Source organism: Chlorocebus sabaeus, chromosome 24, assembly GCF_047675955.1.
Source record: "Chlorocebus sabaeus isolate Y175 chromosome 24, mChlSab1.0.hap1, whole genome shotgun sequence".
Lineage (NCBI taxonomy): Eukaryota > Metazoa > Chordata > Mammalia > Primates > Cercopithecidae > Chlorocebus > Chlorocebus sabaeus.
The window spans coordinates 78468418-78494510 of record NC_132927.1 but is presented as its reverse complement, the minus strand read 5'-3'; the positions used below and the strand labels follow the sequence as shown (position 1 = coordinate 78494510).

Sequence of the window (26093 nt, the reverse complement as noted above, 5' to 3'; positions counted from 1 at the left end):
GCTCACTGCAACTTCCACCTCCTGGGTTCAAGCGATCCTCCTGCCTCTGCCTCCTGAGTAGCTGGGATTACAGGTGCCCACCACCATGCTAATTTTTTTTTTTTTTTTTTTTTTGAGATGGAGTCTCACTATGTCTCCCAGGCTGGAGTGCAGTGGCACCATCTCCGCTTACTGCAAGCTGCATCACCTCCTAGGTTCACACCATTCTCCTGCCTCAGCCTCCTGAGAAACTGGGACTACAGGCGCCCACCACCACGGCCGGCTAATTTTTCTATATCTTTAGTAGAGATGGGGTTTCACTGTGTTCGCCAGGATGGTCTCGATCTCCTGACCTCGTGATCTGCCCGCCTTGGCCTCCCAAAGCGCTGGGATTTCAGGCGTGAGACACCGTACCTGGCCCACCACGCTAATTTTTGTATTTTTAGTAGAGACAGGGTTTCACCATGTTGGCCAGGCTGGTCTCGAACTACTGACCTCAGGTAATCTGCCCACCTCAGCCTCCCAAAGTGCTGGGATTACAGGTGTGAGCCATCTCACTCAGCCTGAGAAGGTAAAATTTGCATATACCTATAACAAAATAGGTTTAATTAAACTCTGAGTTTGAGAACTGACTTCATTATTTGCTAACACTTTCACTTTTTAGAGAGTAACCTCTCTAAATCTATTTTCTTGTGCCTAAAGTTAGAGTATTACATATTTCTTATGTGTGTCAAAAGTTCAAAAGACAAAATATATAAAATCTCTTTGTAAATGGTAATGTACTATATAAATATATGGTAATCAAACAAAAGTCTTTAAATGTAAATGACTCCCATAATCATCTGTATTCTTTTTGTGTGGGCGGGGAGGGGACAGGGTCTCACTTCTTCACCCAGGATAGAGTGCAGTGGCATGATCACGGCTCACTGTAGCTAGCCTCGACCTCCCAGGCTCAAGCGATCCTCCCACCTCAGCCTCCTGAGTAGCTGGAATTACAGGCGCATGCTACCATGCCTAGCTAATTATCTTTTTTTTTTTTTTTTTTTTGGGACAGAGTCTCGCTCTGTCACCCAGGCTGGAGTGCAGTGGCCGGATCTCAGCTCACTGCAAGCTCTGCCTCCTGGGTTTAGCCATTCTCCTGCCTCAGCCTCCCGAGTAGCTGGGACTACAGGTGCCCGCCACTTCGCCCGGCTAGTTTTTTTTTTTTTTTTTTAGTAGAGACGGGGTTTCATCGTGTTAGCCAGGATGGTCTCGATCTCCTGACCTCGTGATCCGCCCATCTCGGCCTCCCAAAGTGCTGGGATTACAGGCTTGAGCCACCGCGCCCGGCCCTTAATTATCTTTGGTAGAGATGGGGTCCCACTATGTGGCCCAGGCTGGTCTTGAACTCCTGGGTTCAAGCAAATCTCCTGCTTCAGCCTCCCAAAGTGCTAGGATTATAGGCATGAGCCACCGCACCCAGTCTGTATTCTAATAAAACTAAATAGACATATAATTATTACTTTTTAACTTGATTTAATAACATAAAGCTTAATATCTTTTTGGTGTGATAAGTCATTCTTAAGTTTTTATAGCATAACATACCCCTTAGGAAACCTTAGGAAAGCTTTTAATTTCATTCTCCAACCCAAATGTATATGCATACCAAATTTTGCATACAACTTTATGGATCATATAGACACTCCCTCAAAACAAAATATCATTCCATGGATTACTGCTATGAATTCTAGTCTCTGAAATGCATGAAGAAGAGGAAAATGGCTGGGCATGGTGGCTCATGCCTGTAATCCCAGCACTTTAGGAGGGAGAGGCAGGCAGATCACGAGGTCAGGAGATCAAGACCACCCTGGCCAACAAGGTGAAACTCTGTCTCTACTGAAAATACAAAAATTAGCCAGGCGTCGTGGCACGTGCTTGTAATCCCAGCTACTCGGGAGGCTGAGGCAGGAGAATTGCTTGAACCTGGGAGGCAGAAGTTGCAGTGAGCTGAGATCGCGCCACTGCTCTCCAGCCTGGATGACAGAGTGAGACTCCATCTCAAAAAAACAAACAACAAACCACAACTAGTTGGTAGATGTGACAGAAGCTTCCATATACAATAATTATGAGTAAGCTAAAACACCTAAGAATATGCTTAATAAGAACTGTGCTGGATCTTTATGGTGAAAACTTTAAAATGCTATTGAAGGACTCAGAAGAACAATTAAATACATAGAAAGGCACACTGTTCTTGAGTAGAAAAGCTCAACATCATAAAGGTGTTAGTTCTTTCTAAGTTAGTCTATAAATTTTATGTGATTTCATTAAATTACAAGCTAAGTTTGGAAACTAGGCGGTATTATTTCAAAGTTCAAGTGGAAAAAGTAAAAAAGCAAGAACAGAGGCTGGGCACAGAGGCTGGGCGCAGTGGCTCACACCTGTAATCCCAGCTGTTTGGGAGGCGAGGAGGGTGGATCGCTTGAGCTCAGGAGTTTGAAACCAGCATGGGCAACATGGCGAAACCCCATCTCTACTAAAAATACAAAAATTAGCTGGGTGTGGTGGCAGGTGCCTGTAGTCCCAGCCCTTGGGGGGCTGAGGTGGGAGAATCACTTGAGCCTAGGAGGTGGAGGTTGCAGTGAGCCGAGATCACACCACTGCACTCCAGGCTGAATGACAGAATGAGAGACTTTGTCTCAAAAAAAAAGAAGAAAAGAAAAGCAAGAAGAGTCAGAGGAATTCTAAAAAGAATGTATGGGGAGGGGGAGGCAGGGGAATCAGCTCTGTCAAATGTTAAAATAGATAACAAAAGATGTAGTGTTGCACAGGCACGCCAACAGATCCATAGAACAGAATGAGAAATCCAGAAACAAATACACGTAAGAATTTTATATGTGATTTTTAAAATGTTATTAACATTATTTAAAATCTGTAGGTAAAAGATGAATGTTCAATAAATAGGATTAGGATGGCTGGGTAGTCATCTATGAAAGTGGATGAAAGATTAAAATATAAAAAACAAAAAGTGGCCGGGCATGGTGGCTCACACTTACAATCGCTGCACTTTGGGAGGCTGAGGTGGGCAGATCACTTGAGCCCAGGAGTTCAAGACCAGCCTGGGCAACATAGACCCCATCTCAATTTAAAAACTAAATAAATAATGGAAGTAATGAAGGGGAGACATTTTTAGTCTCAGAGTGTGGAAATTCTTTCTAATATGACACAAAATTTGAAAGCCATAGAAGAAATTGTGATCACATTAAAAAGGTTTTTTTATCTGATAAACCACTATAAGTGTTGCAGGATCTTAGGGGGTATCACTTTTCTGGCTAGAAACCTCTGTGGCTGGTGGCACCCTTGTCTGAATTCTGCTTGGGCTCACTGGGCTCATTCTGCCCATTCAGCCTGGCAGGCTGTGCTTGGCTCATGCTACCAGCCTGGAGTCTGTAAGTCAGGTATGGAGCAGCGAGGGGTGTGTGAACGCGCGTGGAGTCCAGCCACTGCGCAGACATGCCAGCTGCTGCCACGGAGCAGGCAGCTTCAGGTGCCAGCACAGACAATGGCTCTCTGCAAGGCTGCAGCTGGACCAGGCACATCACAAGCAGCTTTCCCAGCTGGCACCAGAAGCTTGGAGACACCGGGAACTGCAGGGCCCCAAAGAGAGACTCACAACCCTGGCTCAGGTAGCTCCCAGGTCTCCCAGGTCTGGGCTTCCCAAAGGGCCACAGCTCTTCTCTCCTTCTCTTCACCTGCAACGTGGTGAGCAGTGGGCATGTTTTAACCCTGTCTGTGTTACAGTTCTTTTAGTCTCACCATTCGGTGGGTCCTGAGTTTTTGTCCTGTGAACAGGAAGAATGAGGTATGCAGACAAGTGAAGGGTGACCAAGATGAAAACGAGCTTTATTGAGTGGTAGAACAGCTCCAAGGAGACCTGGAGGAGGTAGCTCCTTTCTGCAGCCAGGGTGTTCAGCTCCTAGCAAAGAGGGTAGCTCCTCTCTGTTAGGCAGGTCAACCCAAGGAGTGTTTAGCTCCTAGCGTGGAGGGTAGCTCCTCTCTGCAGCTGGTGATCCTGTCTTCAGCTCTGCTCTGGCTGAGCCCTGGGCTTTTATGGGCCTCAGAGGGGAGGAAGTGAACACTGATTGGTCCATGGGTGGCCACGGGTGGGCCTGGAAAAGGCACCACAAATTCCCACTCCAGTCCATGGGACTGCAGCCTGGACCCAGCCTTCAGGCCCTCCCTGGCCTGAAGGTGGCGCCTCACTGGGAACCCACGCCTTTCCACCCTGGAGCGGGTCTGCCTCCTACCACTTTTCATGGCACCCAGGCTATTCCTGGTGAGGGGTGCCTGCAGGCCAGTGCCGAGCTGCCCTTAGCACCCCCCTTGGTGTCTCTCCCATGCTCCTCGTTACCAAAAATCCGAAGAGGGAGGTTGACATGTTAGTGCTGCCCCAAGCAGGTGCACACCCAGCCAGGCTAGGATAGCGCCCAGGCTCAACCCTAATACCACTCTGAGATCGGAGTGGGTACCAGGAGTGGGGAGAGGCCAGGCAGCAGAAGCAGACACCCCCAAGCCTGTGCCCTGAGGGCACAGACTGCAGAGATGCCCAGATCCTACACCTGGGAGGGTGGGGCTCCCACCACTCCATGGAGCTTGCAGGCAGCTGGGGGCAGGGGCTTCAGGTCCTCAGTGGGCCCCTTTCTGCCTGCCCCCCATGCCCCACTGCTTCTCTGTGCCCAGCCCCATTGCAGCAGCCCCAGGGTGGTAGGTTCCATGGGGGATAGGGGATGTTGGGGAGGGTCCAGCTTGTCCCTGGCTCCTGCTGGCTCTGTGGTTCACGGAACTGCCCCAGGCACAGCTCTACCTCCTCCCCACGCCCTCTCCACAGTGGCAGTAGGCTAGAGTGACGACACGGGGCCAGGGTCCAGAGCAGCAGAGGCTCCAGGCCTGGGGACGGGTCTCACCTGACCATGCAAGGGTGGGGGCGGCACAATCGACTGCCTCGGGGATGCAGAGCACAGGGGAGCCACTGCCACCATTCCTGCTCCCGCAGCTGCCCCTGCCACCACGGCTTGTACCTCCCCACTGCGGCTGGTGCAGTGGCCACTGCCATCATAAGCAAGAATCAACAAACAACAAACTGGAAAAAGAATAAAGCACTCCTAGAAATAAATAAAAGAAAGGCTAAACATCTAATGGACAAAGGATATGAGCAAACACTTGGGAACAAAACAGAAACACAACTGTCTCTCAATCATTAAAAGATGCTCGGTCTTGGCCGGGCGCAGTGGCTCACACCTGTAATCCCAACACTTTGGGAGACCAAGGTCGGTGGATCACGAGGTCAGGAGATCGAGACCATCCTGGCTAACACGGTGAAACCTCGTCTCTACTAAAAATACAAAAAAATTAGTTGGGTGTGGTAGCGGGTTCCTGTCCTCCCAACTACTTGGGAGGCTGAGGCAGGAGAATGGCGTGAACCCAGGAGGCAGAGCTTGCAGTGAGCCAAGATGGCTTCATTGCACTCCAGGGCGACAGAGCAAGACTCCGTCCCAAAAAAAAAATGCTCAGTCTTAAACTTAAGAAAAATACAAATTAAAATAATAGTTAAGCTGGGCTCAGTGGCAGGTGCCTGTATCCCATCCACTCAGGAGGCTGAGGCAGGAGCTTTGCTTGAGCCCAGAAGTTCTAGGCTAGCCTAGACAACATAGGGAGACCCCATCTCTAAAAAATGTTTTTTAGAATCAGATAAAATTTTTTTTTTTTCTTTAGGACAGGGTCTTGCTCTGTCACCCAGACTGGAGTGTAGGGTCACAATAATGGCTCACTACAGCCTCGACTTCCTGGACTCAACTGATCCTCCCACCTCAGCCTGCCACAGTACTGGGATTACAGGCGTGAACTGCTGTGCTTGGCTAAATATTTTCACAGTCAAAAAGTCTGATGACTGTTTACAAGGTATTATGAAACAAATATGTATATTACTGTTGGTGATGTAAAGCTTACAAGCTTAATAGAGAACAACGTGGTGAAACCCCGTCTCTACTAAAAATGCAAGAATTAGCCAAGCATGTAGCCAAGCACCTGTAGTCCCAGCTACTTGGGAGATTGAGGCAGGAGAATCGCTTGAACCCAGGAGGCAGAGGTTGCAGTGAACTGAGATCGTGCTACTGCACTCCAGCCTGGGCGACAGAGCGGGACTCCATCTCAAAAAATAAATAAATACAAACAAAACAAATGACACAAATGAACAGAAAAATAATATTGAAGAAAACAGGAGATGAGAATTTAAAACAAGTGCTAATATTAGTAGTTTAAATAGATACTGCATCTATGAAATAAGAACGGTCTGCATTCTTATAAAAAACTTGGGAAAATAAAAAACCTCTTGTATATTAAAAACATAAAAGCAGAAATTAAAATGCTAGAAGGGTTGGAAGAGAAAGTTGAAATCAACTGGGCACAGTGGCTCATGCCTGTAATCCCAACAATTTGGGAGACCAAGAGTTAGGAACCAGACTGGGCAACACAGTGAGACCTCTCTCTACAAAAAATAAAAAAAATTAGCCAGGCATAGTGGCACATGCCTGTGGTCCCAGCTACTCAGGAGGCTATTGCGGGAGGATCACTTGAGCCCAGGATTTCAAGGCTGCAGTGAGCCACAAGGGCACCACTGCACTCCAGCCTGGGTGACAGCAAAACCCTATCTCCAGGAGGAAAAAAAAAAAAAAAAGGAAAATTGAAGAAATATTCAAAAAAGAGCAAGAAGGAAAGAGGAATAGTAGAAGAATAAGAAGCCAGGTGCAGTGGCTCCTGCCTGTAATCCCAGCACTTTTAGAGGTAAAGCCAGGAGTTCAAGACCAGCTTGGGCAACATAGACCTCCATCTCTACAAAAGAATTTAAAACTTAGCTGGGCGTGGTGGTGTGTGCCTGTAGTCTCAGCTACTCAGGAAGCTGAGGTGGGAGGATCTCTGGAGCCCAGGAGTCAAGATTACAGTGAGCTATGATCACACCACTGCACTCCAGCCTGGGCAACAGAGCAAGACCCTGTCTCTTTCAAAAAAAACAAAGGGAGAGGCCAGGCACGGTGGCTCAAGCCTGTAATCCCAGCACTTTGGGAGGCCGAGACGGGCGGATCACAAGGTCAGGAGATCGAGGCCATCCTGGCTAACACGGTGAAACCCCGTCTCTACTAAAAAAATACAAAAAACTAGCCAAGCGTGGTGGTGGGCGCCTGTAGTCCCAGTTACTTGGGAGGCTGAGGCAGGAGAATGGCGTAAACCTGGGAGGCGGAGCTTGCAGTGAGCTGAGATCCGGCCACTGCACTCAAGCCTGGGTGACAGAACGAGACTCCGTCTCAAAACAAAAACAAGGTCAACAAGGTCAAGAGTTCAAGACCAGCCTGGCCAATATGGTGAAACCCCATCTCTACTAAAAATACAAAAAATGAGCCAGGGATGGTGGCAGGCATCTGTAGTCCCAGCTACTCAGGAGGTTGCAGCAGGAGAATCGCTTGAACCCAGGAGGTGGAGGTTGCAATGAACTGAGACCACACCACTGCACGGCAGCCTGAATGACAGAGCAAGACTCTGTCTCAAAAAAAAGAAAATAAAATAAGAGTCACCTTTGCTCCAGTTCCCAACAAGTTCCTTATCTCCATCTGAGACCATTTCAGCCTGGATTTCATTGTCCATATCATTATCAGCATTTTGGTCAAAGCCATCCAACAAGTCTCTAGGAAGTTCAAACTGTTCTAACCTCTGCCCATTACCCAGTTCCAAAGTTGCTTCCAGATTTTTGGGTTATCTTTTCAGCAGTGCCCCACTCTACTGGTAACAATTTACTGTATTCGTCCATATTCATGCTGCTGATAAGGACATACCCAAGAGTGGGAAGAAAAATAGGTTTAAGTCTTACAGTTCCACATTGCTGGGGAAGCCTCACAATCATGGTAGAAGGCAAGGAGTAGCAAGTCATGGCTTACATAGATGGCAGCAGGCAAAGAGAGAGCTTGTGCAGGGAAACTCCCATTTTTAAAACCATCAGATCTTGTGAACCTTATTCACTATCTTGAGAATAGCACAGGAAAGACCCACCCCCATGATTCAGTTACCTCCCACCAGCTCCCTCCCACAACGTGTAGGAATTGTGGGAGTTACAATTCAAGATGAGATTTGGGTGAGGACACAGCCAAACCATATCAGGGATATTCAACTTGGAACTACTGTTACATACAACATGGATGAATCCTACAGACCTAATGCTGAGTGGACGTAACCAGACACAAGAGTACATATTGTGTAATTCCATCTGTATGAAGTTCAGAAATGGACAAAACTAATCAATGGTGTCAGAATGTTGGTTATCTTTGAGGGAGATATTGATAGCGAAGAAACAGGGAGTCTTTGGGGTGCTGGAAAGTCTGCATCTTGAGCTGGGTGTTGCCTATGTAAAAGTGTGTCAAGTATTACACTTAGGATTTAGCACTTTATGTAAATTTAATTTAAAAAGTTAAAAAATTCAGCTGTCCAATAAAAATTAAAATAAATGAAATGCAATCCACATAGCCCTGCTAAAGTCAGGAAGAGAATGTCCACTATCTCCACTACTGTTCAACAGTGTATTGAAGGTATTAGCCAAAGCAATCAGATAAGAGTTATAAATTAGGGGCCGGGCGCAGTGGCTCACACCTGTAATCCCAGCACTTTGGGAGGCCAAGGTGGGTGGATCATGAGGTCAGGAGTTCAAGACCAACCTGGCCAACATGGTGAAACCCTGTCTCTACTAAAAATACAAAAAATTAGCTGGGCGTGGTGGTGGGCGCCTGTAGTCCCAGCAACTCCAGAGGCTGAGACAGGAGAATAGTTTGAACCCAGGAGGTGGAGGTTGCAGTAAGCCAAGATCGCACCATTGCACTCTAGCATGGGCGACAAGAGCAAGACTCCATCTCAAAAAAAAAGTTATAAATTAGATGTGTAAAAATTAGAAAAGAGAAGGTAAAAGTTTTACTATTTGTTAATGATAGGATCAATATTTATACGGCCCAAGAAAATCAACTAAAACTCTGCTATTAATAAAAGAAATTTTTAAAAAAGAATTCAAAGCTAGGCACCATGGTACAAGGCTGTAGTCCCAGCTTGAGGTATGAGAATTGGTTGAGTCCAGGAGTCCGAGTCCAGCAAGTCCCCTTTTTTTTGTTTGTTTGTTTTTATTTTTGGAGACAAGGTCCCACTCTGTTGCCTAGACTGTAGCGCGATGGCAGATTATGGCTCACTGTAGCCTCAACCTCCCAGTTTCAAGCTATCCTCCCACCTCAGCCTCCCAAGTAGCTTCGTCCACAGGTACATGCCACCACACTTAGCTAATTTTCTAAATTTTTTGTGAAGACGTGGTCTCGCCATGTTGCCCAGGTTGGTCTCAAAATGGTCTCAAGTGATCCTCCTGTTTTGGCCTCCCAAAATGCTGGTATTACAGGTGTGAGCCATTGCACCTGGGCTTCAAGGCCCCAATTCTAAAAAAAAAAAAAAAAAAAAAAAAAAAAAATTTAAAGAGAGAATTCAGTGAAATGATAGGGTATACAATTACAGAAATCAGAAGCCTTTATACACACAAAGACACAAACAGTATTACAGTGAGCATCTTCATACATGCCCTCTTATGGATCCATATCGTAACTTCCCTTGGGTCTGTGCTCAGGAACAGGATTGGTGGGGCAAAGGGTTCACACATTCTTCATTTGACTGAAACTGCTAGGTGACTCTCTAGAACAGCCGCACCAGCTGGCACACCCACCAGCATCCTTGCTAGTACTTGTCATATCCCCTACATATCCTCTGTGCTTGTGGAAAATGTGCTTCTGCAAAACCAGGGGCTAGGCCGGGCGCGGTGGCTCACGCCTGTAACCCCAGCACTTTGGGAGGCTGAGGCAGGCGGATCACGAGGTCAGGAGATCAAGACCATCCTGACCAACATGGTGAAACCCCGTCTCTACTAAAAATTTAAAAAGGAGCTGGGCATGATGATGCACACCTGTAGTCCCAGCTACTTGGGAGGCTGAGGCAGGAGAATTGCTTGAACCCAGGAGTCAGGGGTTGCAGTGAGCCAAGATCGTGCCACTGCACTCCAGCCTGGCAATAGAGCGACACTACATCTCAAAAAAGAAAAAAAAAAAAAACCGGCTAAACTAAGAAAGAAGCAAGCATGAGATCTAGGAAACAGAGGGAAGTGGTGAGAGGAATCCCCTAGATGTGCAGCAGGCCTGCGTTGGGGCACCACTGATTCCAGACTCCCCACCCTCGCCTCCTTAAAGGGCCCAGGATATCAGGAGGAACTGGCCATAGTCTTAGCTAAAATTATTGTCATTGACAACAGTTCTTCTGTCTATAAAGTTTGCGTATTTCTGCCTTCTCTCAGTATCAGTCTATATCATCCCCTAAGCAGTAGATCTATGCTTTCTTTGTTCTTCTTGCCCTAAGAATAAATTTAAAGACCTTTTTTATTGTCCTTAGAATTTCTGGCAGATTACAGCACAGTCCTCCTGACAGTATTTTTCAGGATTGTGTCATTCTTCAGGATCCATCTCTGATTCTACTTCCCTTCATCTATATTTTGTCCATCCTCTCAAAACATTAGCTCAACAGGGCGGGCGCAGTGGCTCACGCCTGTAATCCCTGCACTTTGGGAGGCCAAGGTGGGCAGATCACCTGAGATCAGGAGTTCAAGACCAGCCTGGCCAATATGGGGGAAACCCCATCTTTACTAAAAATACAAAACTTAGCTGGGCGTGATGGCAGGTGCCTGTAATCACAGCTACTTGGGAGGCTGAGGGAGGAGAATTGCTTGAACCAGGGAGGCGGAGGTTGCAGTGAGCCAAGGTGTGCCACTGCACTCCAGCCCGGGCGACAGAGCAAGACTGTCTCAAAAAAAAAAAAAAAAAAATTTAGCTCAACAGGGAGCTCAGGCGGGCACACTGGTTTCCATTACTACTTCCCTCTTTTCATCTTCGTCATGATTATTCATGATTGTATAATCAGGATTTATTTTTAAAGAAGCTCCCTACTTGATATTAGCTGACAGAACAAAAGGTTCTTGATTAAATGATGGCTCTTCCCTGCTCACTGAAAGTCAAAAGCTAACAAAATACTTTGATCAAAAAATGGATTTTGATATCCATTGTTATGAAAATAGTGAAAAACTTCCAGGAGTAGATGACTAGTTTTGTGGACAGATGCTTTTAGAGGTCAAGAACCATCGATTGAGAGAGCTGTTTCTGAGCAAAGAACTGGAAAAGCCAGGCTCTACCAATACACGATGTAAACGTAAATGAACCACATTGCAGGCACCTACTTTCACGGAACTCTCCCCTCCTTTGCCTGAACATTTCAACAGCCTTTTTTTTTTTTTTTTTTTTTTTTGTATTTTTAGTAGAGACGAGGTTTCACCATGTTAGCCAGTACGGTCTTGATTTCCTGACCTCATGATCTGCCCGCCTTGGCCTCCCAAAGTGCTGGGATTACAGATGTGAGCCACTGCGCCAAGCCAAGTATGAAATCTTGTCATTTGCAGCAACATGGATGGATGGGAGGTCATTATACTAAGTGAAATAAACCAGGTATAGGAAGACAAATACCTGTTCTCACTCACATGCAGGAGCTAAAAAAGAGGTAGAGAGTAGAATGTTGGTTATCAGAGGCTGGAAAGGGAAAGGAGAGGGAAAGATGAGTTGAAGTTGGTTAATGGGTATAAAAATACAGTTAGAGGCTGGGCGCAGTGGCTCATGCCTGTAATCCCAGTACTTTGGGAGGCTGAGGTGGGCGGATCACGAGGTCAGGAGATGGAGACTGTCCTGGCGAACACAGTGAAACCCCGTCTCTACCAAAATTACAAAAAAATTAGCCAGGCGTGGTGGCAGGCACCTGTAGTCCCAGCTTCTAGGGAGGCTGAGCCAGGAGAATGGCGTGAACCCGGGAGGCGGTGGAGCTTGCAGTGAGTGGAGATCGCGCCACTGCACTCTAGCCTGGGCGACAGAGCGAGACTCTGTCTCAAAAAAAAAAAAAAAAAAAAAAATATAGTTAGAAGGAATAAGTTCTAGTATTCAAGAGTACAGAAGAGAAATCAGTTAATAATTTATATGTCTCAAAATAGTTACAAGACAGGAACTGTCACGTTCTCAGCACAAAGAAAAATGCTTGAGATGATGGATATCCCAATTACCCTGATTTGATTATTGCACATTACATACATGCATCAAAATATCACATGTAGGCCAGGCGCAGTGGCTCACACCTGTAATCCCAGCACTTTGAGAGGCTGAGGTGGGCGGATCACTTGAGGTCAGGAGTTTGAGACCAGCCTGGCCAACATGGTGAAACCTCATCTCTACTAAAAATACAAAAAAGATTAGCTGGGCGTGGTGGCACATGCTGTAATCCCAGTTACTCGGGAGGCTGAGGCAGGAGAATTGCTTGCATCCAGGAGGCAGAGGTTGCAGTGAGCCAAGATCGTGCCGTTGCACTCCAGCCTGGCCAACAGAGTGAATAAGACTCCGTCTCAAAAAATATATATCACATGTACCCCAAAAATATGTATAACTGTTATATGTCTATAATTTTTTTTAAAACCAACTCCAGGCCCGGGCGCGGTGGCTCAAGCCTGTAATCCCAGCACTTTGGGAGGCCGAGACGGGCGGATCACGAGGTCAGGAGATCGAGACCATCCTGGCTAACATGGTGAAACCCCGTCTCTACTAAAAATACAAAAAACTAGCCGGGTGAGGTGGCAGGCGCCTGTGGTCCCAGCTACTCGGGAGGCTGAGGCAGGAGAATGGTGTGAACCCGGGAGGCGGAGCTTGCAGTGAGCTGAGATCCGGCCACTGCACTCCAGTCTGGGCGACAGAGCGAGACTCCGTCTCAAAAAAAAAAAATAAAAAAAATAAAAAAAATAAAACCAACTCCATTCATGGTCACAATCATTGGCTCCTAAGAGATTGTTTGGAACAAGGCTGCTGATGAGAATCATCTAACTATCAAACCCCATTAACTTTTTTTTTTTTTTTTTTGGAGACAGAATCTCAATCTATCACCCAGGACAGAGTGCAATGGTGCAGTCTCAGCTCACTGCAACCTCCACCTCCCAGGTTCAAGCTATTCTCCTCCCTCGGGCTCCCAACTAGCTGGGACTATAGGCGCACATTGCCACACCTGGCTAATTTTTACGTTGTTTTGTAGAGATGGGTTTTTGTTTTTGTTTTTGTTTTGAGATGGAGTTTTGCTCTTGTTGCCCAGGCTGGAGTGCAATGGTGCGATCTCGGCTCACTGCAACCTTTGCCTCCTAGGTTCGAGCAATTCTTCTGCCTCTGCCTCCCAGGTATCTGGGATTACAGGCATCCACCGTCACACCTGGCTAATTTTTTGTATTTCAGTAGAAACAGGGTTTCACCATGTTGGCCAGACTGGCCTCGAACTCCTGACCTTAGGTGACCCATCCTCCTCGGCCTCCCAACGTACAGTAATCCCTGTAATCTGGGATTACAGGCGTGAGCCACCACGCCCAGCCGAGATGGGGTTTGCCATGTCGCCCAGGCTCATCTCGAACTCCTGGACTCAAGCAATCTGTCTGCTTCAGCCTTCCAAAATGCTGGGATTATGGCGTGAACAATGCACCCGGCCTCTACAAAACATTTTTCTTAAAATTAGCTGGAGGCCGGGCGCGGTGGCTCAAGCCTGTAATCCCAGCACTTTGGGAGGCCGAGATGGGCGGATCACGAGGTCAGGAGATCGAGACCATCCTGGCTAACACAGTGAAACCCCGTCTCTACTAAAAAATACATAAAACTAGCCAGGCGTGGTGGCGGCGCCTGTAGTCCCAGCTACTCGGGAGGCTGAGGCAGGAGAATAGCGGGAACCTGGGAGGCGGAGCTTGCAGTGAGCTGAGATCCGGCCACTGCACTCCAGCCTGGGCGACAGAGCGAGACTCCATCTCAAAAAAAATAAATAAATAAAATTAGCTGGACATGGTGTGTGTGGCTGTAGTCCCAGCTACTCGAGAAGCAGAGGTAGGAGGCTCGCTTAAGTCCAGCAGTTTGAGGATACAGTGAGTCATGATCATGCCACTGAACTCTAGCCTGGGCAATAGAACTGAGACCCTGTCTCAAAAAAAAAAAAAAATTCAACTCCCACTTCTTTTTTTTTTTTTTTCTGAGACTGAGTCTCACTCTGCTGCCCAGGCTGGAGTATATTGGCACCATCTTGGCCCACCGCAACCTCTATCTCCTGGGTTCAAGCGATTCTTGTGCCTCAGCCTCCTGAGTAGGTGGGATTACAGGCATGTGCCACCACACCTGGCTAATTTTTTTGTATTTTCAGTAGAGATGGAGTTTTAGCATGTTGACCAGGCTGGTCTCAAACTCCTGACCTCAGGTCATCTGCCCACCTCGGCCTCCCAAAGTACTGGGATTACAAGCGTGAGCCACTGCACCTGGCCCCCTACTTCTTTTATTTTATTTATTTTGGGGAAGGGGCCTTACCATGTTGCCCAGGCTAGGCTCAAACTCCTGGGCTTAAGCAATGCACTCCCCTTGGCCTCCAAAGTGTTGGGATTACAGGCGTGAGCCACCACTCCCGGCCTTGAGTGCTTATTATGTACTATATTTCCCCATATTTTATCTAAATTTAGTCTCTAGAATAATCATAGGAAGTAGACATTATTATTCCCATTTGATGAGAAACTCTCACAAGTCATGTGAGTGGCAGAGCCTGAATGTAAGCCCAGGCTTCTTTATACGGAGTGTGGAAGTCTGTGACTTCCAGGGAACTCATGTCATTGATGCATTTAGCTTACTTTCCTAAGGGGCTTTCAAGGGGGACACTTCCCCTGGATTCAATTTTCCCCTTAGCCACTAACTTTGAAACCCAACCAGAATTTCAGACCCTTCAGTTCAGCTCTCCTGCAGTTGGTTAAGTCATTAAGGGAAGTCTGAATGGAGCCTGGAATAATAACAGCTAAGTTCTAGTTTTTGCTGCAGGCCCTCTAGCCCAGTCCAAGAGCACCTGGCCACCTGGAGAAGCACTGCTGGACTGGGGGAATTAGGCCATACAGCATCCACAGAGAAGCCCAGCTCCTTACTGGGACCTTGGTCCACTTCCCAAGTTGACCTTCCTGCAAGAAGAGAACATATCACGTATTTTAATACATTTGACAGTCACAGGGGAAGTCTAAGGAAGCCAGGGCCTGCCTGCTTGGGGCCTGTCCAAGTTCATCCTCTGCCGCCCTATCTCTGTTATGTTTGGTTTGGAAGTCCAGAAGACTGTGTTTATGTTCCCAGCAGGGCACCTGTTCACTGGTACCAAGAAAAGGCCCAAGTGTTTCCCTGGCATCAGGTGGTGTCTGGATCCAGCACTCCACACTGTCTCTGGAAACAGCCCTTCCACGTCTCTGCATGCCCTGTTACTGTGTTGCTGGCCTTCGGAGGGAGCCAAGGTGCATGGCAACACCTCTATGAGGGTCTGTAGCCATTTATATTGCTTAGGCTACTGGTAAGTGGACTAAGGTTTAAAATTACTATCCTAAACATTTCTAGCTAATGTTAACCAGCCATCCAACCAACCGGTGGTGGGAGTCACAGAATGCTAAAACAATGTCACTCTCTTTACTGTTTATTCCCTACCTACCCATCCACTGAACTGACATCTACTGAGAGCCCACTACAGGCCCAGGCAATGTCCAAGAGAGTCCCACGTCCCTGCCTGGAGTGCATGTGACAATCATCATCATACAGGGCTATAGCGCATATATGACAAAGTGCTGTGGGAGAAAAGAGAAAGACAATCCAATCCTTTGGGCTCCCAGAAGAGGTGGCTTGCGAGCTGTGCCTTGAGCACCCACTTACGGAGGATAGCATGAGCAAAAGTGGGGAGGAATGTGGGCGGGAGGGGCGTGCAGAAGTGGGCAGTAGAGTTTGGAGTGACTGAACCCTAGGAGGGTGGTGGTGGCAAGAGATGAGGGGGGAGGTTTGGAGGGGCCTGGGCAGGCTGTGCTGAGGAGTTTGGACTTGACCCTAAGGCACAGAGAACCACGGAAGGGGCTGAGCATTAGAGGAACAGAGTCACACTCAGTCCCTTAGAACGTCGCTCTGGCCTCTGGTTAGACATAGTGGGTGGAACATTTGCATTCATCTCTGTTCCTTCTGCAGCCCTGCTAATACGGCAGTGAATATTATATATGCGTGTATCTCATGCAGCCACAGGACAAAAAGAATGAAAGAGGAGAAAGCAGCAGGAGAGAGAAGTGAACCAAATTTTGAATGCTGGGAGCAGATGGACAGGTGGTGACTGACCTTCCCTCAAGCATCTCTGGAGCCACAGCCCCTAGCCGGCCATGTCCAGCATGTGGTAATTTATTGAACAAGAATGGGAGGTACTAAAATACTGACTAGAAGCTTTGTGCTTTGTGGGTAAGGGTACAGGAATTTCATTAGAGCCTGTCCCGCCATGTCAGAGTCTATATGTCTTTGAAGCTGGTCAATTTCTTTAGACAGGAACTTCACAGATGAGGAAATTGAGGCACATGGAAGTCAAGTTGTCTCTCCAAAGTCACACAGAGTGGTAGCAGAGCAGGGATTTAAACTCTTAGCCAGTAAAGAATGAAAAGATAGGATTACTAATCAAAGAAATACAAATTAAAATCAGGACTGGGCATGGTGGCTCACACCTATAATCCCAGCAGTTTGGGAGGCCCAGGCGGTCAAATCACCTGAGGTAGGGACTTTGAGACCAGCCTGACCAACATGGAGAAACCCTGTCTCTACTAAAAGTACAAAATTAGCCGGGCGTGGTGGCACATGCCTGTCATCCCAGCTACTTGGGATGCTGAGGCAGGAGAATCACTTGAACCCGGGAGGCAGAGGTTGTGGGGAGCCGAGATTGTACCATTGCTCTCCAGCTTGGGCAACAAGAGTGAAACTGTCTCAAAAAAAAAAAAAAAAAAAAAAAAGATTGAAAATTTTGTTTTTTTGAGACAGGGTCTCACTCTGTCACCCAGGCTGGATTGCAGTGACCCAATCATAGCTGATAGAACCAAGCCCTGAGAGAATTCACTGTGAGCCTGACCCTCCTAACACTGCTATCCTTTCTCAAAAAGCACTGGGAGATTCACCAGCTGTTCGCTTTTTTTTTTTTTTTTTTTTTGTTTGTTTGTTTGTTTTGAGACGGAGTCTCGCTCTGTCGCCCAGGCTGGAGCGCAGTGGCCGGATCTCAGCTCACTGCAAGCTCCGCCTCCTGGGTTCACGCCATTCTCCTGCCTCAGCCTCCCAAGTAGCTGGGACTACAGGCGCCCACCACCTCGCCCGGCTAGTTTTTTGTATTTTTTAGTAGAGACGGGGTTTCACCATGTTAGCCAGGATGGTCTCGATCTCCTGACCTCGTGATCCGCCCGTCTCGGCCTCCCAAAGTGCTGGGATTACAGGCTTGAGCCACCGCGCCCGGCCACTGTTCGCTTTTAAAGAGGAAATTTTTACATAATAAAAATATTTTTGAATATTTATAGTTCTTTTTTTTTTTTTTTTTTTTTTCGAGACAGAGTCTTGCTCTGTTACCCAGGCTGGAGTGCCATGGCACAATCTTAGCTCCCTGCAACCTCTGCCTCCCTGGCTCAAGCTATCCTCCCCGCTCAGCCTCCCAAGTAGCTGGGACCACAGGCACATGCCACCACTGCCTGGCTAATTTTTGTAATTTTTGTAAAGATGGGATTTCCCTATATCACCTAGGGTGGTCTTGAACTCCTGGACTCAAGCGATCCACCCACCTTGGCCTCCCAAAGTGCTGGGATTACAGATGTGAGTCACCATGCCCAGCCTACATTATAATTTTATTTTTGGAATTTTAAAATAGAATTTAGAAGAGATACCACTAATGACAGGAAGCCCAGGGTCCCTGTGAGAACGGAGGGACATCAGGGAACCCACTGCTGGGCAGTAGCACTAACGGGCTAACACTCGGGAAACAGAAGCAAAAACGAAGTGTCCACGTTCTCACTCAGTAAGAACGTCAGCCACTGGCCTTTGTAAAGCAGAGCATTCTTCACCAGCCCTAAACACACGTGTCACATTTAATTAGCTTAGCTGTTTTAATGTGGGTAACAAGATTGAACGTTGACTGAAATCCAATGTTAGGGAGGTCTTCTCCTGCATTTTTTTTTTTTTTTTTTGAGAAGGAGTTCCGCTTTTATTGCCCAGGCTGGAGTACAATGGTGTGATCTTGGCTCACCGCAACCTCTGCCTCCTGGATTCAAGTGATTCTCCTGCCTCAGCCTCCCGAGTAGCTGGGATTACAGGCATGCGCCACCACACCCGGCTAATTTTCTATTTTTAGTAGAGATGGGATTTCTCCATGTTGGTCAGACTGTTCTCGAACTCTTGACCTCCAGTGATCCGCCTGCCTCAGCCTCCCAAAGTGTTGGGATTACAAGCTTGAGCCACCGTGCCCAGCCTCTCCTGCATTTTTAAGTGAAATACAAAATTGTTGAAAAGGTTTTCAATTTATAAGCAGCATGCTGTACACTATGGAGTGCTGCTTGGAATACTACATTATGAAGTAGCTTAGAAATTTTTTTAGTTGGCTATTATACATCCATTAGCCACTCAAAGTATTAACTTAGCATTATGATTTGCTACAACATATTAATTGGGGCTAGGACACATCAGTTTATAAAACATTTGCATAATGCTTGCCTGCTCTAACTTTGGAGAAGGTACAGGGTGTTTGCAATATGTGGAGGTTTCAGCTCATTCTTGCTCAGTTCTACTTAATAATCCACTTCTACTCTAGCTGTTCTGTCCTCTAGTGAAAGAATTTAGAACTACATTAAGACAGAAATGGAACCTGGTCTAACTGTCCCATCCCTACTCCTCATTTTACAGACAACAAAACTGAGGCTTGGCCAGGTGCAGCAGCTCAAGGACTGTATCACTTGAACCCAAGAGGCGGAGGTTGCAGTGAGCCGAGATCGTGCCATTGCACTCCAGCCTGGGCGACAGAGCACTTTGGGAGGCCAAGGTGGGCAGATCATGAGGTTAGGAGATTGAGACCATCCTGGCTGACATGGTGAAACCCCATCTCTGGTAAAAATACAAAAAGTAGCCAGGTGTGGTGGCGCATGCCTGTAATCCCAGCTACTCTGGAGGCTGAGGCAGGAGAATCGCTTGAAGCAGGGAGTCGGAGGTTGTGGTGAACTGAGATCACACCACTGCACTTTTTTTGTCTCAAAAAAAAAAAAAAAAAAAGGATGGGGACAGTGGCTCACGTCTGTATTCCAAGCACTTTGGGAGGCCGAAGCAGGTGGATCACAAGGTCAGGAGTTCAAGACCAGCCTGGCCAAATGGTGAAACCCTGTCTCTACTAAAAATACAAAAATTAGCCAGGCGTGGTGGCAGACGCCTGTAGTACCAGCTACTTGGGAGGCTGAGACAGGAGAATCATTTGAACTTGGGAGGCGGAGCTTGCAGTGAGCTGAGATGGTGCCACTGCACTCCAGCCTGGGAGACAGAGTGAGACCCTGTCTCAAAAAAAAAAAAAAAAAAAAAAAAAATTCCCCGAGGCTTAAAGGGAAGAGACTTGCCCCTAGGTCAGTAAAGGAGGAGCAAAGAAGCCAGCATTTCCTCTCCCTGGAGGTGGCAGGGAAAAAAGGCATTTGGAAGGGATAATGTTCATCTGGAAGAGGAACAGCATGAGAGCAGAGGTGTGAACTAGCAGGGCGCTGGGCAGTGGTGTGAACTAGCAGGGCGCTGGGCAGAGGTGTGAACTAGCAGGGTGCTGGGGTGGGAGGGCCTTTTATTGCAGGGTTTGGAGATGAGGGCAGAAGCTGACAGGACCAGGTAATCGAGGACCCGTAGGCCCAGCCCAAGTCTATAAGGAAGTCTGCACTGAAACTCACAACCCATACATGACAAGGTAGCCTGATCAGGGTACCTACTACCTGGTCCATTGGCCACATAGGCAATTCCTGGCTCAGTGTAGACAAAGGAACTATCAGCTCCCCTACCAGGCAGGAACATCACATCTGCTCATTCCTCCTCTAGTTTCAGCTTTAACCCACCCCACCTCGAGAGGTATCTGAGGATAAACAAGCCCTCCGGGCACTGGATGGACCAGCTAGGCCTGTTCTTCCACTGGCTGAACCAGAGGTTGCCCTTGGGTGGGACTCACCAAGGCCTCTGCTCTTGCACTGGCCAAGACCAGAACAGGAGCAGCAGTGGAGGGGAGAGCCAGCCTGCACCCACCCCTGGTTTGTGCCCACCACCCTATAGTTGCAAGGGAGGTCCTGGGAGGTTTTAGGGAGGAGCAGGGAGGGTTGTCCACAATCCCTGGCTCTCTCTACCTTAAGACTCTGCTTGCTTCAAATTTTGCTTTTTTTTTTTTTAAACCCTTCATTCTTCCTTTTTAAAAAAAAAAAAAAAAAAAAATTGCTTTTGTTGGGCGCGGTGGCTCATACCTGTAATCCCAGCACTTTGGGAGGCTGAGGCGGGCAGATTACCGGAGGTCAGGAGTTCAAGACCAGCCTGGCCAACATGGAGAAACCCGTCTCTACTAAAAATACAAAATTAGCAGAGCGTGGTGGTAGGCGCCTGTAATCCCAGCTATTCAGAAGGCTGAGGCAGAGAATCACTTGAACCCAGGAGGCAGAGGTTGCAGTGAGCCGAGATCGCACCACTGCACTCCAGCCTGGGCGACAGAGCCAGACTCTGTCTCAAAAAAAAAAAAAAAAAAAAAATTGCTTTCTTCTCTTACACAGTTTCATTCCTACTCCATGAAAGGCTAGAAGCTTTGCCATGAACTTTTCAGGGTGAAACATTAATGATGGTGATCTAGACTGGAAGTCACATAATTCTCACTTTCCTGATTCTCCCATTCACAGGGAATACAGAAAAAATGAAATTCCTAAACTTCAAAGTCATTTCCAATTGGAGGCCCCATATACAACCAATTAGCTGGCCAGTAGGTGGCGCCAAAGGTTAATCACAGCCTTTGGGCGAAGGGTTCCCATTTGGTCCCGCTGGAAAGCAATTCAGTTACCCATTCAGCACACATAGATGGCTGCGTGCCACGCGCTGGGTCTTGAGATGAGAAAGACAGAGTCTAATTTCAATTCACAGCAGGGGCTAAGAGCTGTGGAGGGGGCACCCCGAGTGAATTTGGCCAGAGGAGGTGATTTCCAAGCCAAGCTCGGCAGACACGTGTTTGCCTGGAGAAGGGCATCGCAAGAGATTCCAGGTGCATTTGGAGAACAACCCAGCATGGAGAGACGATCAGGGGCAGAACGTAGACCCTTGGGCTGCTGCAGTAATCTGGGTGAATGAAAGGGAGTGCTGCAACGTTGAATCTGAGGGGCCCTGAGTACACTTAACAGGATCTGCTGCCCCTGGAGGCTGGAGGGAGGGACGAGAGAATGGAGCTGCTGCGAACTCAGAGGAGGAGAGGAGGCTGGAACAAAACCAGAAAACAATGCAGCCGCATATTCTTGGTGCACCCTCCACCCTCACCCCCCTTCCGTGTTCTGTTTGCCTCTCTCAGTATCTATTTCTCTGCCATATTCTTAAATCACCAGGTCCCCTGGTCAGGGCTGACCATGGTGCCCCATTAGGCTGCCTCAGGGAACTCAGCTGGGTTGTGGGCAGGGCTGGAGGTGCCTTGGTGACACGTGGGTGCCTGGCATTCCAGGTCTGAGAGCACCAAGGTCAGGCATGGAGATGAGCACAGGAGGGGGCCTCCCAAGGAAGGTGTGTGTTGACGTGCCAGCAGTGACCAGGCAGAGGCAGGGTCAGCCAGGCCCTGGGGTTTGACTACCAAGAGAGGGACTACAAGCTCAGTGTCCTGGAAGCCTGGCGGTTTTCTGCACTGGGAAGTGGGCAGATGAAAACGGGAATGTAGAACACACAAACCGAGCAAGAGCCAGCTGGAAGTGGAAATGGTTTGGGGCCCTGAGGGCCTGGATCAGGGCAGGACCCTAAGCACAGAGAGAAAGAACGTTTTAAAGGAAAAATCCACCAGACTTGGCAGCTGTCAGAATGTGGGGGCTGAAGACAAGAGATGAGTCAAAGATGACTCAGAAGATCTGAAGGTGAGTTCAAGGGAAAATGGCAGTACTTTGGGGAAGGAGTTCAAATTTATGTCCAGGACCCCTGGTTCTGCTAGGAGATAGGAGCATGCCCGAAGGCATCCCACTTGTTTGCATGTTTCTGGCCTGTCCCTCCCCGACTAGAACATAAGCTCCTGAGGGAGCTGCCTCTGCTTTGTCAGTTCTTTGTGCTTTACACAGAGGGGCTTACGCACACCGTCGCCTGCCTGACTCAGAGCAGATGCCAGGGGTGCAGACTGAGGCTGCCACAGGAGGGAGGTTCAGGAGGCCTGCAGGTGAGGGGTGACAGGGAGGAAAGAGTCCTGCCACCCTCTCCCACAGGTGCTCCCACACCCAAGCACCCCCAGGACTGGACCCCCTCACAGGCACAGCCTCCTGTCCCCCGGGCCTCTCTTCCTCTGAGATCCCAGGCTTTCTGGCCCTACTGAGACTGCCATCCTGGGAACCGTCTTTGTGCCCATCCATGCCTGTCTCATTCCCTTCCTTCCCAATACATCCCTTCTAGCACATTCCTACACATGTTCCCAGCATCCTGTTCACTGGAGGCCCATCCACATGGATGCGCCACAGACATTGTGGTCCAACAAAGGTGACACTGAACCACTGGCAAGGGTCACCTGCCACCATCTGCCTGAGCCCTGTGTTCCCCTGGTGAGCACAGCCTCATCCACCTGGCAACCTCTGGGGCTCCTGTTCTTCACCTGGTTAACTCACTCCCTTGACCTCTCCCAAGTTTGCCCCTGCTCCGCCTACCAACTCTTCGGGGACAGGTCTTCCTCAGGTCTCACTGGAAGTGTGCTTCCTCCACCCCACGGTCAGAGTGGATGTGGGTCAGACTGCAGCTCCTGGGAAGACGCCACAACACCTCCTATGGTTTCCAGGCCACATTTCCAGTCCCTTGGCCCCCACCTACCTCTGACTTCAGCTCCAGTGGTGGCCAACCCCTGCCCCAAAAGGGGCTCTGTGTTCCCCCACCCACTGCACTGAAGGAATTTTCCAGCCTCCATTTTCTTTTTAATTCTTGCCTTCTCACTGTTCCCTAGCTAACTCCTAGTATTCCTTCTAGATTTCACCGCAGACCCTCAGGGCTCTTGCAAACTCTGTTCCCTCCCTCTCCTGCATGCCCTTCCCCACACTCCTTCCCCGCAGCCAGCACCTGCCCTCCTCAGTGCTTGGGGTGCCCCTCACCATCCCAGCACTCTTCAAGAGTTTCTGAGTCCACATATTTAGGTGGTGGGGGCTTTATGTCTGCCTCCGCCACAATGGTGAGGACCCAATTTTGCTCCCACTTTGACCCAGGGCCTGGACACGGGCTTTTGGTAAACAGATATGAAACGAATGGTGAACAGCCAAATAATGAGCAGTAAGACTCCATTTCTGGCTTATCAACGTGGCCAGACATATTTTTTCAGCCGCACTCAGTGCTGCCAACAGTGGGAGGGGAGGGGAAGGAGAGTTTGCCAACTTCCCAGGGCAGCATGTGGTGAATTCAAGAAGTGACCAACCCCAAGCTGGCCTTTGAAAGACAGGTTAAAACTTGCTTGGTGGGCCGGGCGCGGTGGCTCACGCCTGTAATCCCAGCACTTTGGGAGGCCGAGGCGGGCGGATCACAAGGTCAGGAGATCGAGACCATGGTGAAACCCCGTCTCTACTAAAAAATAGAAAAAAATTAGCCGGGTGCAGTGGCGGGCGCCTGTAGTCCCAGCTACTCGGGAGGCTGAGGTAGGAGAATGGCGTGAACCCGGGAGGCGGAGCTTGCAGTGAGCCGAGATTGCGCCACTGCACTCCAGCCTGGGCGACAGAGCGAGACTCCGTCTCAAAAAAAAAAAAAAAACTTGCTTGGTGAAGTTTTGGTACTGAAGTATCCTGATTTTATAGTTACTCAATGGAAAAATTGGTTTGCTCTGTGGAAATCCACTTTAGGGTCACCTCTGAAACATAAATGGCCAGCACCTACTCCCAGGATCCCCCCACATCCCTTCTTTTTTCTTTTTTGAGACAGAGTCTTGCTCTGTCTCTTAGTCTGGAGTGCCATGGCACAATCTCGGCTCACTGCAACCTCCTCCCCTCAGGTTCAAGTGATTCTCCTGCCTCAGCCTCCTGAGTAGCTGGGATTACAGGCACACGCCACCATGCCTGGGTAATTCTTTGTGTTTTTAGTAGAGATGGGGTTTCACCACATTGGCCAGGCTGGTCTCTAACTCCTGACCTCAGGTCATCCACTTGCCTCGGTCTCCCAAAGTGCTGGGATTACAGGTGTGAGCCACTGCACCCGGCCCTTTCATGTCCCTTCTATGGTCACACCCCTATTGTAGAGATATTTAGACCGAAGCACAGAGAGGCTGAGGAGCTTGCTCAGAGTCACACAGCCAGTGAGTGGCAGGATCGGAATTCACAATCTGGCTCCAGACCTGTGCTTTAACTGATGCCATCTTTCTTGGAAACTGTGTCTCCAAGAAATGACTGGAATTTTTTTTTTTTTTTTTTTTTGAGACGGAGTCTTGCTCTGTCACCAGGCTGGAGTGCAGTGGCGCGCTCTCAGGTTTAAGCGATTCTCCTGCCTCAGCCTCCCAAGTAGCTGGGATTACAGGCACATGCCACCACGCACAGCTAATTTTTTTATTTTTAGCAGAGACAGCGTTTCACCACGTTGGCCAGGATGGTCTTGATCTCTGGACCTTGTGATCCGCCCACTTTGGCCTCCCAAAGTGCTGGGATTACAGGCGTGAGCCTCTGCACCTGGCCTTTTTTTTTAAAGTATATATATATATTTTTAAATTTACTTTTCCCACACTACACTGATTTACAATTTTTCTTTCCTAAGTATGAACCACTTACTTTTCCTATATAACTATAGCTTGATCCTGAACATTTCTTCAACTTTCTACAAGGTTTGCTAAACATCGATTATTTAAAAACAACTGTTGGCTGGGCGTAGCGGCTCATGCCTGTAATCCCGGCACTTTGGGAGGCCGAGGCAGGCGGATCACATGAGGCCAGGAGTTCAAGACCAGCTTGGGCAACTTGGTGAAACCATGTCTCTACTAAAAAGCAAAAATTAGCTGGGCATGGTGGCGCACGTGTCCCAGCTACTCAGGTGGCTGAAGCATGAGAGTTACTTGAATTGGGGAGGCAGAGGTTGCAGTGAGACAAGATTTTGCCACTGCACTCCAGCCTCAGTGACAGACCCTGTCTCAATAAAAACGACAATAAACTGCACATGTTTAAAGTACAATTTGATGTATTTCAACGTATGTATATACCTAGGAAATCATCACTACAATCAAGATAATGAAGATTCATCATCCAAAAGTTTCCTCAGGTCCCTGGGATCCTTCCCTCCCGCCCCTGTCTGCCCACCTCCTACAGGCAACCAGTGATCTGCTTTTTGTCACTAGAGATTAGTTTGCATTTTCTAAAATTTGATGTAAATGACTGACTGGCATCTTTCTCTCGGCATAATTATTTTTCCAAAAGAACATTTAACCAAGGTAGACCATATTCTGGACCATTAAACAAGGCTCAATAAATTTAAAAGGATTTGAATCATGCAAAGTATGTTCTCTGACCACAATGGAATTAAATGTTAGAAATCAATAATAGCATGGTGGTTCACTCCTGTAATCCCGGTATTTTGCAAGGCCGAGGTGGGCAGATCACTTGAGGCCAGGAGTTTGAGACTAGCCTGGCGAACATGGTGAAAGCCCATCTCTACTAAAAATACAAATAAGTTAGCCAGGTGTGGTGACGCACGCCTGTAATCCCAGCTACTTGGGAGACTGAGGCATGAGAATTGCTTGAACCCTGGAGGGGGAAATTGCAGTGAGCCAAGAGCATGCCACTGCACTCCAGCCTGGGCGACAGAGTGGGACTGTCTCAAAAAAAAAAACAAAAAAATCAATAACAAAAAAATCTGAAAAACCTCCAATTATTTGAAAACTAACTAAAACATTTATAAATAACCCATGAGTCAAGAAATAAGCAAAGCACATTTTAAAAATACGTTGAC

The 26093-nt window shown here is 48.0% G+C and overlaps 1 long non-coding RNA gene across 1 annotated transcript in view; it reads left to right on the top strand.

Moving 5' to 3' along the window:
* The window catches only part of LOC103229733 (uncharacterized), a 37071-nt gene extending 20693 nt beyond the window's left edge, over positions 1-16378 (top strand). The window contains exons 2-3 of the long non-coding RNA XR_012091089.1: positions 15282-15489; positions 16194-16378. This is a non-coding gene — a long non-coding RNA (uncharacterized lncRNA). The remainder of the gene's footprint in view (positions 1-15281; positions 15490-16193) is intronic.
* Positions 16379-26093: the final 9715 nt, after the last annotated feature.